This window comes from Marmota marmota, unplaced genomic scaffold (genome assembly GCF_001458135.2).
Source record: "Marmota marmota marmota unplaced genomic scaffold, marMar, whole genome shotgun sequence".
Classification (NCBI taxonomy): domain Eukaryota; kingdom Metazoa; phylum Chordata; class Mammalia; order Rodentia; family Sciuridae; genus Marmota; species Marmota marmota.
This window is the reverse complement of record NW_025999941.1, coordinates 5,688,855-5,702,241: the sequence shown is the minus strand read 5'-3', so window position 1 is coordinate 5,702,241 and position 13,387 is coordinate 5,688,855. Positions and strand designations below refer to the sequence as shown.

At 34.0% G+C, this 13,387-nt stretch overlaps 1 long non-coding RNA gene across 2 annotated transcripts in view; it reads right to left on the bottom strand.

Annotated features, from left to right (window-relative positions):
• The window catches only part of LOC125616248, a 34,162-nt gene that overhangs the window by 5,250 nt on the left and 15,525 nt on the right, over nucleotides 1-13,387 (bottom strand). Inside the window, exon 4 of one of the 2 annotated variants that reach the window (XR_007346857.1) lies at nucleotides 6,782-6,835. The exons of the other annotated variant lie outside the window; for it this stretch is intronic. This is a non-coding gene — a long non-coding RNA (uncharacterized LOC125616248). Of the gene's footprint in view, nucleotides 1-6,781; nucleotides 6,836-13,387 lie in introns of those variants that run through there. 2 annotated transcript variants of the gene reach the window in all.

The following is a 13,387-nucleotide window of genomic DNA, read 5'->3' as shown; positions in this document are numbered from 1 at the left end:
AGTAAGAGGCAGAGCCAGGATGTTTGATCACCTGGTTAGGTTCCTACCCATTTCTCTTCTGCAGGTAACAAGGGCTGCCAGGCTACCATTCCAAATGAGAACAATGTATGTCTCACTCCCGAGATTCCCAGAAGATGGGGATTTCTCTCTATATTCTGGAACTCCCCTACTTAGTTCATACTTGTCAACCTAAATCTCAATTGGAGAGAGATTCTCCAAAAAGTAATCTCATTTATTTAGAAATGGCAGAACACTGCTCTGAGAATATGTGTGCCATAGTAAACATAGGCATGCTCAAAGAGGCTGAGGCAAGGGGAAGTTTTTCAAGGTAAAATGAGGGGATTGGATTACAGAAGATATTTTGAAACAATAATCCTTAATCACAAGGCCACTAACAAAGGTGGCACCAAGTCTGAGAGATAGTTGAGCAGATAGTTGGAGGGCAGACATCCTTACAGAAGTATTTTTGCATGCCAATCTATTCTCCACGACTATCTTCTCCTTCTAGCTCAGCCTGCCTCATCTTGCTCTACTCTGTCCCAATGTCCATCCTACTTTTGACTCTTTGGATTGTTCCCAGATACTTTAGGGTCTCTGGCAATACATGACTAATTTTTATTTTACTTTTGGTACTGGGGATTGAGCTTGGGGGCACTCGACCATTGAGCCACATGCCCAGCCCTATTTTGTATTTTATTTAGAGACAGTGTCTTACTAAGTTGCTTAGCTCCTTGCTCTTTTTTGCTAAGGCTGGCTTTGAACTTGAGATCCTCCTGCCTCAGCCCCCCAAGCCACTGGGATTACAGGCGTGCGTCACAGCACCTAGATACATGACTAATCTTGATTGTTCCTGCTCCTGACCCTGTTGGGACTCTAGAACTCTTTATCCCCAGAACCTCAATCTAAGCACCAGGACCACTATCTGTGGCCCATTGTTATGAATACATAACCCTAGTTGTGCATGACCTTAGCAGCTCAGAGAAGAGAGGACATGGGGAAAAAATGAGGATGTGTTATCCATGAGATGAATTAGGAGCATCAGAAAGCATCATGACTGGGCTGGGGATGTGGCTCAAGCGGTAGCGCGCGCCTGGCATGCGTGCGGCCCCGGTTGGATCCTCAGCACCACGTACAAACAAAGATGTTGTGTCCACTGAAAACTAAAAAAAAAATAAACATTAAAAAAAAATTCTCTCTCTCTCTCTCTCTCTCTTTAAAAAAAAAAGAGTGAAAACGTCATTATTTAAAAAAAAAAGAAAGCATCATGACTTAATTAGCATAAGTTAGCATGAATCTATACATGAATATGAGTATATATGAGTACATATATGAATGTGAGTATGAATATATATGAACACAAAAATGAATACATAAATAATATGTGAATATTAATATATATTGATATTTACATATATGAATATGAACATGAATATATGTGTTGATATGAATATATAGGAATATGTATATATGTGTGTGTGTGCGCGCATGTGTGCGCATGTGGGTGCATGTGTGTGTGTGTATGAAGGGCATGTGTTCCTGTGCCCACCCCTTCAGGGAAGTAGATTCCAGTGCTGTCTGTTCAGTATGGAGAATGGGTCAATGTGCCCTCCACTACTTGAGGAGAGGAGATCCATGCCCTCCTCCCCATGAAGGGAGTAGGTCCCAGTCTGGAAAGTCACTCCCTGTGCCCTTCACCCAATGAGGAGTTTAGATATCCATGTTCTCCACTAGTGAGTGGAGTAGAATGATGCATATTCCACCCAATGAGGAGAGTAATCTCTGTACACTTGATCTGATGTCCTCCTACTCCAGTTAAACCCTCAAAGTACAAAATAGGAGAAGACATCTATATATGACTATGTATATGAATATATATGAGTATATATGAATATTAATAACTATATATAATATATGAGTATACATATGAATATATACATATGAAGAATTATACCCCTGTGCCTTCCACTCATTATGAGGAATGGATCACCGTGCCTTCTGCTAGATGAGGGGAGTTGATATCCCTGCTCTCTGCCCCATAATAGGAGTAGGTCCTGGTTGGGGGAGTAGGACCCTGTTCTCAGACATTTTCATGTACAGATACATATTTGTGAGCAATTCATAATTTTTATGTGTACATGTACACATTCATGTCCATGCACATATTCATATTTATGCATGCAGACATGTACATTTTCATATTCATGTACATGTACATTTTCTTATTCAGGCACATATTCAATTGCTTGTACAGGAACATGTCCATTCACATATTCAGATTTATGTACATGTATACCTTCATATTAATGTATGTGTAAATGTACATATTCATACCATATCCATATCCATATATGTTTACATATTCATACACAATTTCATATTCACACATTTGTACATGCTCATATTCATGAACATAAATATGAATATGCATATGAATTTTGTGTGTACATGAAATTGAATGTGTGCATGAATATGTGCACATCCATAATATTTATATTTATACATATATTCATATTCCTACATACATTCATATACCTGTATGTATACATGTACAGATATATGTATGTGCACATGTACATATGTATTCATGTATGCATACACATTCATATGTACATAGTCATATTTATGTACCTGTACATTAAATTCATATTGCTATTCATAAACATTCATATTAATATGCCTATTCATATATACACATGCATATATACATATACCTGTACATATTTGTGCAATTATTTATGTTCATATTCTTCTTCAGATTCATATTCCTTCTTGTACATTTTCATATTCATACTTATTCATTCTTATTGATTTTATCTCTATAGAGATTTCATCTCTAGAGCTGGGAATAGAGTTAGTGATGTTGAGTAAATGAATTATGTTTAGTAATGCTGTAATTGTATAGATGTATGGATAATAATATCATTGTTTGATATTAACTATTCAATATGTATTGTGGGGTGACTCTGGTTAGTGGAGGAAGGTCTCCTAGGGATAAGAGTACAATGAGAATTATCAAAATTAGTAGAGGGAACTTATTTTATATACTAGATAATGACAGGGTGGTAGTTTTTTTGTTATAATTGAATAACATAAATATATTGATTGTAAGAATAATATAGATAAATATAGTTAATGTGGGATTAACTATAATAACATATTATTCAACCTATATGGGCGATTGATGAATATACTAAATTTTGGTTTAGTCCTCCTCAGCCCCCTAATATAATAGATAAGACTGCTATTGCTATTATTAGGGAAAAGTTAATTGATGGCGCAGTTTGAAATATGATTGAGACTGGAGCAATTTTTTGTCATGTTAATAGGACTAGATGTGATATTAGTGAATTCATTGAGTAACTTCAGGCACTCATAGATGAACTGGGACTAATCCTATTTTTATTGATAAGACTGTGACAAATATTAGGTATGAAATTTGGTTGGAAATATTAAAGTTCACTGTCCTGTATTTATGAAAAGAATAATTATGGCTATTAAGATTATTGTTGCAGTGACTTGAATTAGAAAGTATTTTGATGTTCATCTGTGGGCTGCAAATTTTGCTTTATTAATTAGAATAGGAATAATAGCTAATATGCTTATTTCCAGTCCTACTCAGATGAGTAGTCAGTGGGAACTAAATAGTTGAATGAGTGTTCCTGAGAATAAAGTAAAATAAATGGTAGATGAAGTTAAGGGATTAATTAATATGGGAAGGATATAAACCAACATTTTTAGGATATGGGCTTGATAGCTTATTTAGCTGACCTTACTAGTAGGACATGGTGTATAGGGTAGCACAAAGAATTTTGGGTTCTTATGTTAGGTCATATATGGTTCTAGAAATAGGAGGGCTCAAACTTCTGTTATTTACTCTATCAAAGTAACTCTTTTATCAGACATATTTCTTTAAGTTTGAGGGGGAACACATGGTATAATAATAGGTAGGGACATATGTTATTTGCATAAGACTAGTGTTAGGGGTAAAAGTTTTTTATAATAAGAATATGAGTTAATCATATCAGAATCATGGATATGATACTTGAATTCATAAAAATATTGAAGTCAGGAGTAAGGTTTTTATAACAAAACTAAATGTAAAAGTTTCAAAGATTCATGAGTTGAAAAAGGCTCCTATGAAAAGGATTGTGGTTAAAGCATTTATTATGATAATATTAGTATATTCAGCTATGAAGAAAGGACAGAGGGTCCTGCGGCATATTTTGTGGTGAATACTGATACCAGTTCTGAATCTCCCAAAGGGTGCTCTATTTGTTTCTGCTAATGTTGAGATAAATCATATTATTGCTAGGGGTCATGATGCTTAATAGTAGTCATATATATTGTTGGGTTGAGATAAGGGTTGATAAGTGACCCATTTATTAGTAGAACAGATACTAGAATAATGGCTAGAGTTACCTTGTAAGAGATTGTGCTACAACTCATAGTGCTCCGATTAAGGCATTTTTAGAGTTAAATGCTCATCCTGATCATAAGATTGCATAAATAGCTAAACTTGATGTTGCAAGAATAAAGAATATTCCTGGGCTGGGGATGTGGCTCAAGTGGTAGCGCGCTTGCCTGGCATGCGCGGGGCGCTGGGTTCGACCCTCAGCACCACATAAAAATAAAATAAAGATGTTGTATCCACTGAAAAAACTAAAAAATAAAAAAAGAATATTCCTATGGTTATAATAATAAGGGGGAATGGCATGGGTAGGGGAATTCACATCATAAATGCCAGGGTAAGGGCTAGGGAGGGGACAATAATTAATAGTATGATGTAGAATGTTAAGGGCTTAAGTGGTTCTTTAATAAATAATTTTATTGCATCAGCAAATGATTGAAGTAAACCATAGGTTCTGACAACATCTGGGCCTTTTTAGAGTTGTATATAACTTAATATTTTTTACTCAATTAAAGTCAAGAATGCTATAGCTAGTAAAATTGGGATAATTAAGAGAAGTGAATTTACTAGAAACATGTTATGTTAAGAAAAGGGATTGAGGGCTGGGGTTGTGGCTCAGTGGTAGAGTGTTTGCTTAGCATGCACGAGGCACTGAGTTCACTCCCTAGCACCACATTAAAAAAAATGTAAATAAACAAAATAAAGGTATTATGTTCATCAAAACTAAAAATTAAAAAAAAAAACAAGAAGATAAGGAATTTAACCTCTGGTTGTAGTCTTAAACTTACACAATTATGGGTCTCTGCCATGTTAACAAACTCTGTTCTAGGGAAGGGTATATAATAGTATACTAGATTTAGATTATTTCAATCTGTTATTTTAAGGCACTTTTATACTGGGAGAAACATCTTGAAAGTGACCTAGATTTCTCCAGTCTTAACTCAAATCATGTAGAACTTTAATTATTGAGTAAACGAATCATCAATAGTGGTTATTCCATTTGGATGCCCTGATCCAACATTGAAGTTGTAAACCCTATTATGATTATGAACTCTTGAATAGATTGCACTGTTATCCCTAATGTAATTTGTGGCATTGGCCAATTATTTGGATCAATTGATGAATTTAAATTTGGACAAGCTTTGTCTGGATTATAATCATTTGTAGGTTAATTTATACTCCATGGTCACTGCAAGCTTATTGGTGAAATTTTATTTCTTATAGAAATTGATTTAAAATGCTTAGGCTAATAAATTTAAGCTCTGTAGGGTCTTCTTGTCTTATTAACTTATTCCTGTCTCTTCTTATGGAAGTCAGTTTCACTGATTAAAAGTAAGAGACAGTCAAACCCTGTCAAGCCATTCATACAAGTCCTTATTTAAAGAACAAAGGATTTTGCTACCTTTGCATAGTCAGTATACTGTGGCCGTTGAACATGTGTCACTGGAAGGCAGTGCTTCTAATACTGTTGATGCTAGAAGTGATATTTTTGGTAAACAGGTGAGGTAAACAGGTTGATGTTTGCCAAGTTCCTTTTGCATTTTTTTAAAAATATTTTTTTAGTTATACATGGACATGATATCTTTATTTTCTTTCTTTATTTTTATGTGGTGCTGAGAATTGAACCCAGGGCCTCACATATGAGAGGTAAGCACTTTGCCACTGAGCCACAGCCTCAGCCCCTTCCTTTTGCATTTTTAAATATGTATGCATCACAGTGTTGGGTTAACAATATAATTATTAATGGTTGAATTATTCATATTATATTATAAGGTCATTAACTATCAATAAATTATTCTGATATAAACTTTTACAGGGAATGTTGAGAGCCACAGCTGAGTCGGAATGGCCCCTGGCATTTTGCCAGAAGGAATGGTTGAGAGGTGACGCCAGCGAGCCATTAAGATGATGATAATTAAGTTAAGCTGGGTATAATTGCTGTGACTGGATAATGCTGGATTGAAACAGGCTGTGTATTCAGTTGTATATTAGACCCCTGCTGTCCGGCAATAGGGCGGCTCCTGCTGCCTAGGGCGCTGCTACTTTTGAGTTCTCACGGAGTTCCCATTGAGTTCCGGTTGAGCTCTCGCAGGGATTCCTGGAGAGTTCGTGTTGGTTGGTGAAGTTCCCGTGGAGGGAGTTCCGGTTGGTGTGTGGTGTTCCTGGAGGGGCCGCGTGGGTGGCCTTCGCAGGAGTTCAGGCAATAAAGGAGTTCCTGTTTGAACCTACAAGTGCCTTGTGGCGGCTCGGTTATTTTGTGCCCAGCCAGACTGCAGCAAGGGAGAAATTATTTATTGTTACTTATATTAACATTATTGCTGGGGCTGGGGATGTGGCTCAAGCGGTAACGCGCTTGCCTGGCATGCGTGCGGCCCGGGTTTGATCCTCAGCACCACATACAAACAAAGATGTTGTGTCCGCCAAAAACTAAAAAAATATTTTTTTTTCAAAAAAACGGCTTTGTGAGCATTAAAATACTGCAAAAAAAAGTGCCACAGGTTTTGTTCTTTTTAAATGACTGACTTATAAATGAAATTTTTGAATCTATTCAGCATAGAAGTGAAAATTAACTGATATTTGAAGATGATAATATCTTATTTCACATTTCTCAGCTCCTTTTTGTTTATTGTTGAAGTATCTAGCCTCTATGTGGATTATAGAATATATAGACAGTAAATTAACTTTTACCATTATAAAATAATAGAAATAACTTTCAAAAATTATATTTTATTGCAACCTATTATTTCCTTTGTTGTTTCTTTAGCCTTCATTTTGTGTCTTTGTTTGTAGATAAATAAAGTTGCGGATGGCAATTTTCCTTGTAATCAGTTATTGTCCNAAAAAAAAAAAAAAAAAAAAAAATTAAAAAATTCTCTCTGCTCACGCTCTCTCTCTCTCTCTCTGTCTCACCTCTCTCTCTCAAAAAAAAAAAAAAAACATTATTGCTTCTATTGAAAGGATAAAAGAAACTGAATGTAAAATGTAAAGGACCAGGTATTGTAAAGTTTCTAAGCTGCACTCAAGGTCTGAAATTCCTGTGGCAGTTAAGATAATTCCCAGAACTGCCCATTAGATGTGTGTCGAAATCCCCCCCTTGACTACCTAGTTGCTTAATAACCCGACCCGTGTAGCTCAGGTACGCACCCCGGGGCCTAAACCAATCGATTTAAATGTATACCCCGCCTTAGGACTGACCTATCACCCCTGCCCGACCTGTTCCCACCAATGAATGTACTAATCATGTTTGAGAGTTGTTTGATTTTCCCGCGGTGTATGATGATTTGTTAAAGGGGACTATGATGTATGTAAAGTCCCTGCCCTCTCTAAAAAAATGTATATAAACCCTGCTCAAGTTGTTCTCGGGGCTCTTGGCCGCTCTCCCTTCTTGAGTGAGCACGGAGCCCCAGCGCACTGGATCTTCAATAAACCCCTGTTGCTGTTGCATGAGGCAGTCTCTTGGTGGTCTCTTCCTCTGTCGTTCGCCGGTCCCTTACACTATAAGTTTATAGATTAGTCCAGTTTAGAATTAGTAGGTCAATTAAAATACTAATAGTAAATTTAGTCAGAGTTTAGTTAAGCTTGAATGCTTTTTTAATTGGTGGCTGCTTTTAGGCCAACTGTGGAAATTTAAGATTTACTCTGATTTCCTTTTTTCTAAAGAGCTGTCCCTCTTTCGAATAACATTTAAACTTACATTAAGATTGTTGGTTCTTTAGGTAAATTTGAAATCAAACTAAGATTCTAACCTAGACAACCAGTTATCACTGGGCTATATTGGCTTTTCACTTCTGCTTATAAGTTGTTCCTCTATTTTGCTACATAGACATATTAGCTCTTTTAGCTGCTGGTAAGTAGCTTGTCTGGTTTTGGGTTCTTGGATTAAATTCTTTTTGTGAAGTTCATTCTGATTAAATCATTATGCAAAAGGTAAAAATTTTAGTCTTTGCTTTTTTGTACTTTTAATTATTCTGTAATCTTTCCCTTATGGTACTATCTCTATAGCTCCAGTTGATAATTTCTATATTTTATACTTTTATAAAGGTAAATGTTTTATTTAATAAAATTGTGATATTAGAGTTTTGAGGCTTGTGGGCTAGCATTAGTTCAAAATGTTTAGAGTTGTGTGAAATCTTCTGGGTGTAAGCCGGATGCTTTGAATCGTTAAGCTACATTTTGATTATTCCAAACATACTTTCCAGTATGTTTACCTTATTATGATTTATCTCTACTTATATCATTGGTGAAACAAAATTTTTAGTTTATAATTCATAGTACTTGAAGAGGGTGACCGGCTGTGTGTACATGCTTTATTACTCTATTCAGTTAAGCTTTCTTTTTTTTTTTTTTTTTTGTACCAGGGATTGAACTCAGGGGCACTTGACCACTGAGCCACTTCCCCAGCCCTATTTTGTATTTTATTTAGAGACAGGGTCTCACTGAGTGCCTTGTTTTTACTGAAGCTGACTTTGAACTGGCTATCCTACTGCCTCAGCCTCCCGAACTGCTGGGATTATTAACCTGTGTTTCTCCATCTGGCTAGGATGATTTTTCATGTCATTAGTTATGGTTAAATTCCATATAGAGGGGCTGGAGTTGTGACTCAGTGATAGAGCAATTGCCTTGCACATGTGAGACACTGGGTTCGACCCTTAGCACCATATAAAAATAAATAAATAAAGGTATTGTGTCCATCTACAACTAAAAAAAAATATTTTAAAAAATTCCATGTAGAAATTATGACATTTATTACATATTTATTAAGTATGCTCTTTGTTTTAGGTTTTGTTGGGTTTTCTTCAAAACCTTCATCAATTTATGATGGATTAGGATTGATTATTAGTGGGGGGATTGGGTGTGGAATTGTATTATATTTTGGTGGGTCTTTTTTTTAGGTTTACTGGTGTTTTTAATTTATCTAGAGAGAATATTAGTAGTATTTGATATATAATTGCTAGAGCAACAGAAGAATACCCTAAGACCTGGGGGTCTAATGTTGTAACTTGAAGAGTGTTATTATTAGGCTTTTTGATAGAATTATTGATTGTTTTATTAACAGTGCTGTATGATGAAGTGGAGATTGTAATTGAGTTTAAAAATTTAGAGGACTGCGTAATGTTGGATGGTGATGAATTAGTGTTAATTCTTGAGGATTTCGTGGGGTGGCTATTTTATATGATTATGGGAGTTGATTGATGGTTGTTGCTGGTTGATCTTTATTTGTTAGTATCTTTATTGTAACTGAAATTATTTGTGGTAATTAGATTACAATTGCTAATGCTACAATAATAGTAGGAATGAGAAAAATAATTTAATTAAAACTTTGTGATTGAAAGTTATGGTTGGCTATAATTTGGAGGCTTGCAATTGATTTTGGAGTTGTTATTTCTAATCAGATTAAGTCTAATAGGGTTGATGCTGATTTTTGACTTGTAGTGAGGTTTAGGTGGGGATATAGTCAACGCATTGTAATTGGAAAATAATATGTTTGAGAATTTGGAATATTGGAATAGTATTTAGTTTTAAGATTAAGAGTTAATTGATTTAATTCTATGGCAATTGTGATTAGTAAAGCTGTAGTTTTAAAATATAAAGGTATAGTTATGAGTTGGGTATTTATAAAAGGGAGGGATATTATTAGATAGGAGAAATCCTTTGAAAACACTGCCAATTAAAAGGAGTTTAATTGAACTAATTAGTTGGGGATTGTTTTTTTTTTTAATAGAAATTAGTGTAGAGAATCGAGGCTGTCCAAGGAAGGCATAAAAGATAATTCATATGCTATAGATGGCTGTACGGGAGGTAGCAATGAGTGTAATTAGGGCTCAGGCATTGGTATACGACCCGTATGCAGATTCAATAATTAGGTGTTTGTAGTAAAATCCAGTTAGAAAAGGCATTCCTAAGTGCTAGTCTTCCAATAATAAGTAAGGAAGAGGTAAATGGCAGGATTTTGAACAGTCCTCCTATCTTTTGAATATCTTGTTTGTCATTTAAGTTATGAATAATTGATCCAGAACACATAAATAATATAGCTTTAAGAATACATTTGTGGGCTGGGGATGTGGTTCAAGCGGTAGCGCGCTTGCCTGGCATGCGCGGGGCGCTGGGTTCGATCCTCAGCAACACATAAAAATAAAATAAAGATGTTGTGTCCACCAAAAACTAAAAAATTAAAAAATTCTCTGTCTCTCTCTTTAAAAAAAAAAAAGAGAATACATTTGTGCAAATGTGAAGAACTGCTAGTCTCTAAGGTTGATTAATACCAATAGTCACTATTATTAACTCCAGTTGACTTCAGGTGGAGAATGCAACGATTTTTTCTTAATATTATTTGGGTTAATGTACAGATAATTACAAATAGTGTGGTGATGACTCCCAAACATAAGTGTTTGGATGGTTTTATTATTTTCTATTAGGGGATTGAAGCATACTAGGAGGAAAATTCCCCACTACAATGACTGAGCTAGAATGCAGATTTCATCTCTAGAGATTTCATCTCTAGAGTATCTGCCCCAGTTTCATCATTTTGGGGTTTGAACTTGAACATTTTGGAGTGGGATCTCATCAGATTGATGGTATATTTATTTATATTGATGTTCACATACATATGATTAAACATTTATGCACACATTCACAATCATTCATGCATATGTATGTGTGGATGTTTATATTCCTATTCATGTACTTTTTAAGGTACATGTACCTATGCATATTCATACACTTATTCGATTTTGTGTACATGTCCACATGCATTCATATTTATGTACACTACACCTTAATATTCATAGTCATGTATGTGTACATTTACATGTTCATACCATACCAATATCCATATATATTTACACATTCATTTCATACTTATGCATGTGTACATGTACATATTCATATTAAGCACATAAATATGAAAATATGTATTTTTTTATTTTTTAGCTTTAGGTGGATACGTTATCTTTATTTTATTTTTATGTGGTGCTGAGGATCGAACCCAGTGCCTCACGCATGCCACGCAAGCGCGATGCTACTTGAGCCATATCCCCAGCCCTGAAAATATGTATTAATATATACATGTACATGAAATTGAATGTGTGCATATGTGTACATATTTATGTGTGCACATGTACATATTCATATTTATACATGTTCCATATTCATATTTCTGCACACCTTCATACTCCTGTATGTGTATGTGTACATATTTATGTACAGGCACATGTACATGTATATATTTATATTTATACATATATTTGTGTTCATATTTCTCTTAATACACATGTACCTACTCATTCATGTATACATCCACATTCATATTAATATACTTGTACATGTATATAGTCATTTATGTACCTGTACACTGTATTCATATTAATATTCATAAACATCCATATATTATACATATTCATATTTGCATATATACTCATTCATATTCATATCCATATCCATGTACATATTCTTGCAATTATTCATGTTCATATTCCTCTCTAGATTTCTATTTGTGTACATGTACATTTTCATATTCGTACTCATTCTTATTGATTTCATCATTTTGGGGTTTTAACTGGGACATTTTGTACTGAAACATGTCATTTTCATATTTGAACAAACTTTCATATTTATACTTTCTTGTACAGATTCATATTTATTTGTACACATTATCATGTACATGTATACTTTCATATTCATGTACATGTACATTTTCACATTTGTACACATATTCATATTCATTATACATTGATATGTGTATGCATCTTTTTGTACATGTATGTTGCATTTTTATGTTCTGTACATGCACATATATATTTTTATATTTAAACACATATTCATCTTATATACCTGTATGTGTGTATGGACATATTCATACACATATTTATATTCATGTTCCTTTTCATATGCCTGCTCATATTTATGTATAGATCATACACACATTCATATTCATATATGGTTCACATTCATATTCATACATTTTCATATTAATATTCATGTACAAATACATATCCTCATCCATATGCATACATATGCATATTTGGGTCATATATTCACATTAATATTCAGGTACTTATACTCACTCATATTAATGTTAATATACATATTTGAATAGATATTCAAATAATCATAAATATATTTATATACATTTTTATGGCTTCTCCATTTATATTTTGAGGGTAGAACTGAAAACAGCTGGATTTGGAATTCATCAGAAGGGCTCTTCATGTACACTATATTCATATTCATATAGATTCATCTACACAGCCTTATCTATATCGATTTCTCTATATAGCATTTGCTCCAGTATCCATCCCAGTTTCATCTCTTTAGGGCATTAATTGTCACATTCTGTCATCAAATGGAGGTTATATTCACATACACATTAACACAAATATTCATATTCATATACATGTGTACATTCATATTACTATTCATGTACATATTGATATGTACACATACTTATCTGTTTGTGTACATGTAAAAATTCTTGTTATATATACATATTTCTATTTGCATGTATATGTACACTTTTATATCCATTTCCATGTCCATGTCCATTTTCATATTTGTGCACACAAATATTTATGTACACATTCATACATATATTTGCATGTACATGTATACTTTCTTAATCATGTATGGTACATGTATATTTTCACATTTGTACACATTCATATTCATGTACACTTTGATATTCATACACATGTTTTTGTACATATGCATGTACACTTTCATGTTTATGTACATGCACATGTACATTTTTCTATTTGAACACATTAATATTCATGCACATATGCACTTAATATTTATGTTCATATACCTGTACATGTGCATGGACATATTCATACATATATTCATATTCATTTCACATGCATATTCATATTTATTTATAGATCACACATATTCATGTCTTTACATTCATATTCATAATTTTCATGTTAATATTCTTGTACAAATATACATATTCACATCTGTAAGCATACATATTCATATTTG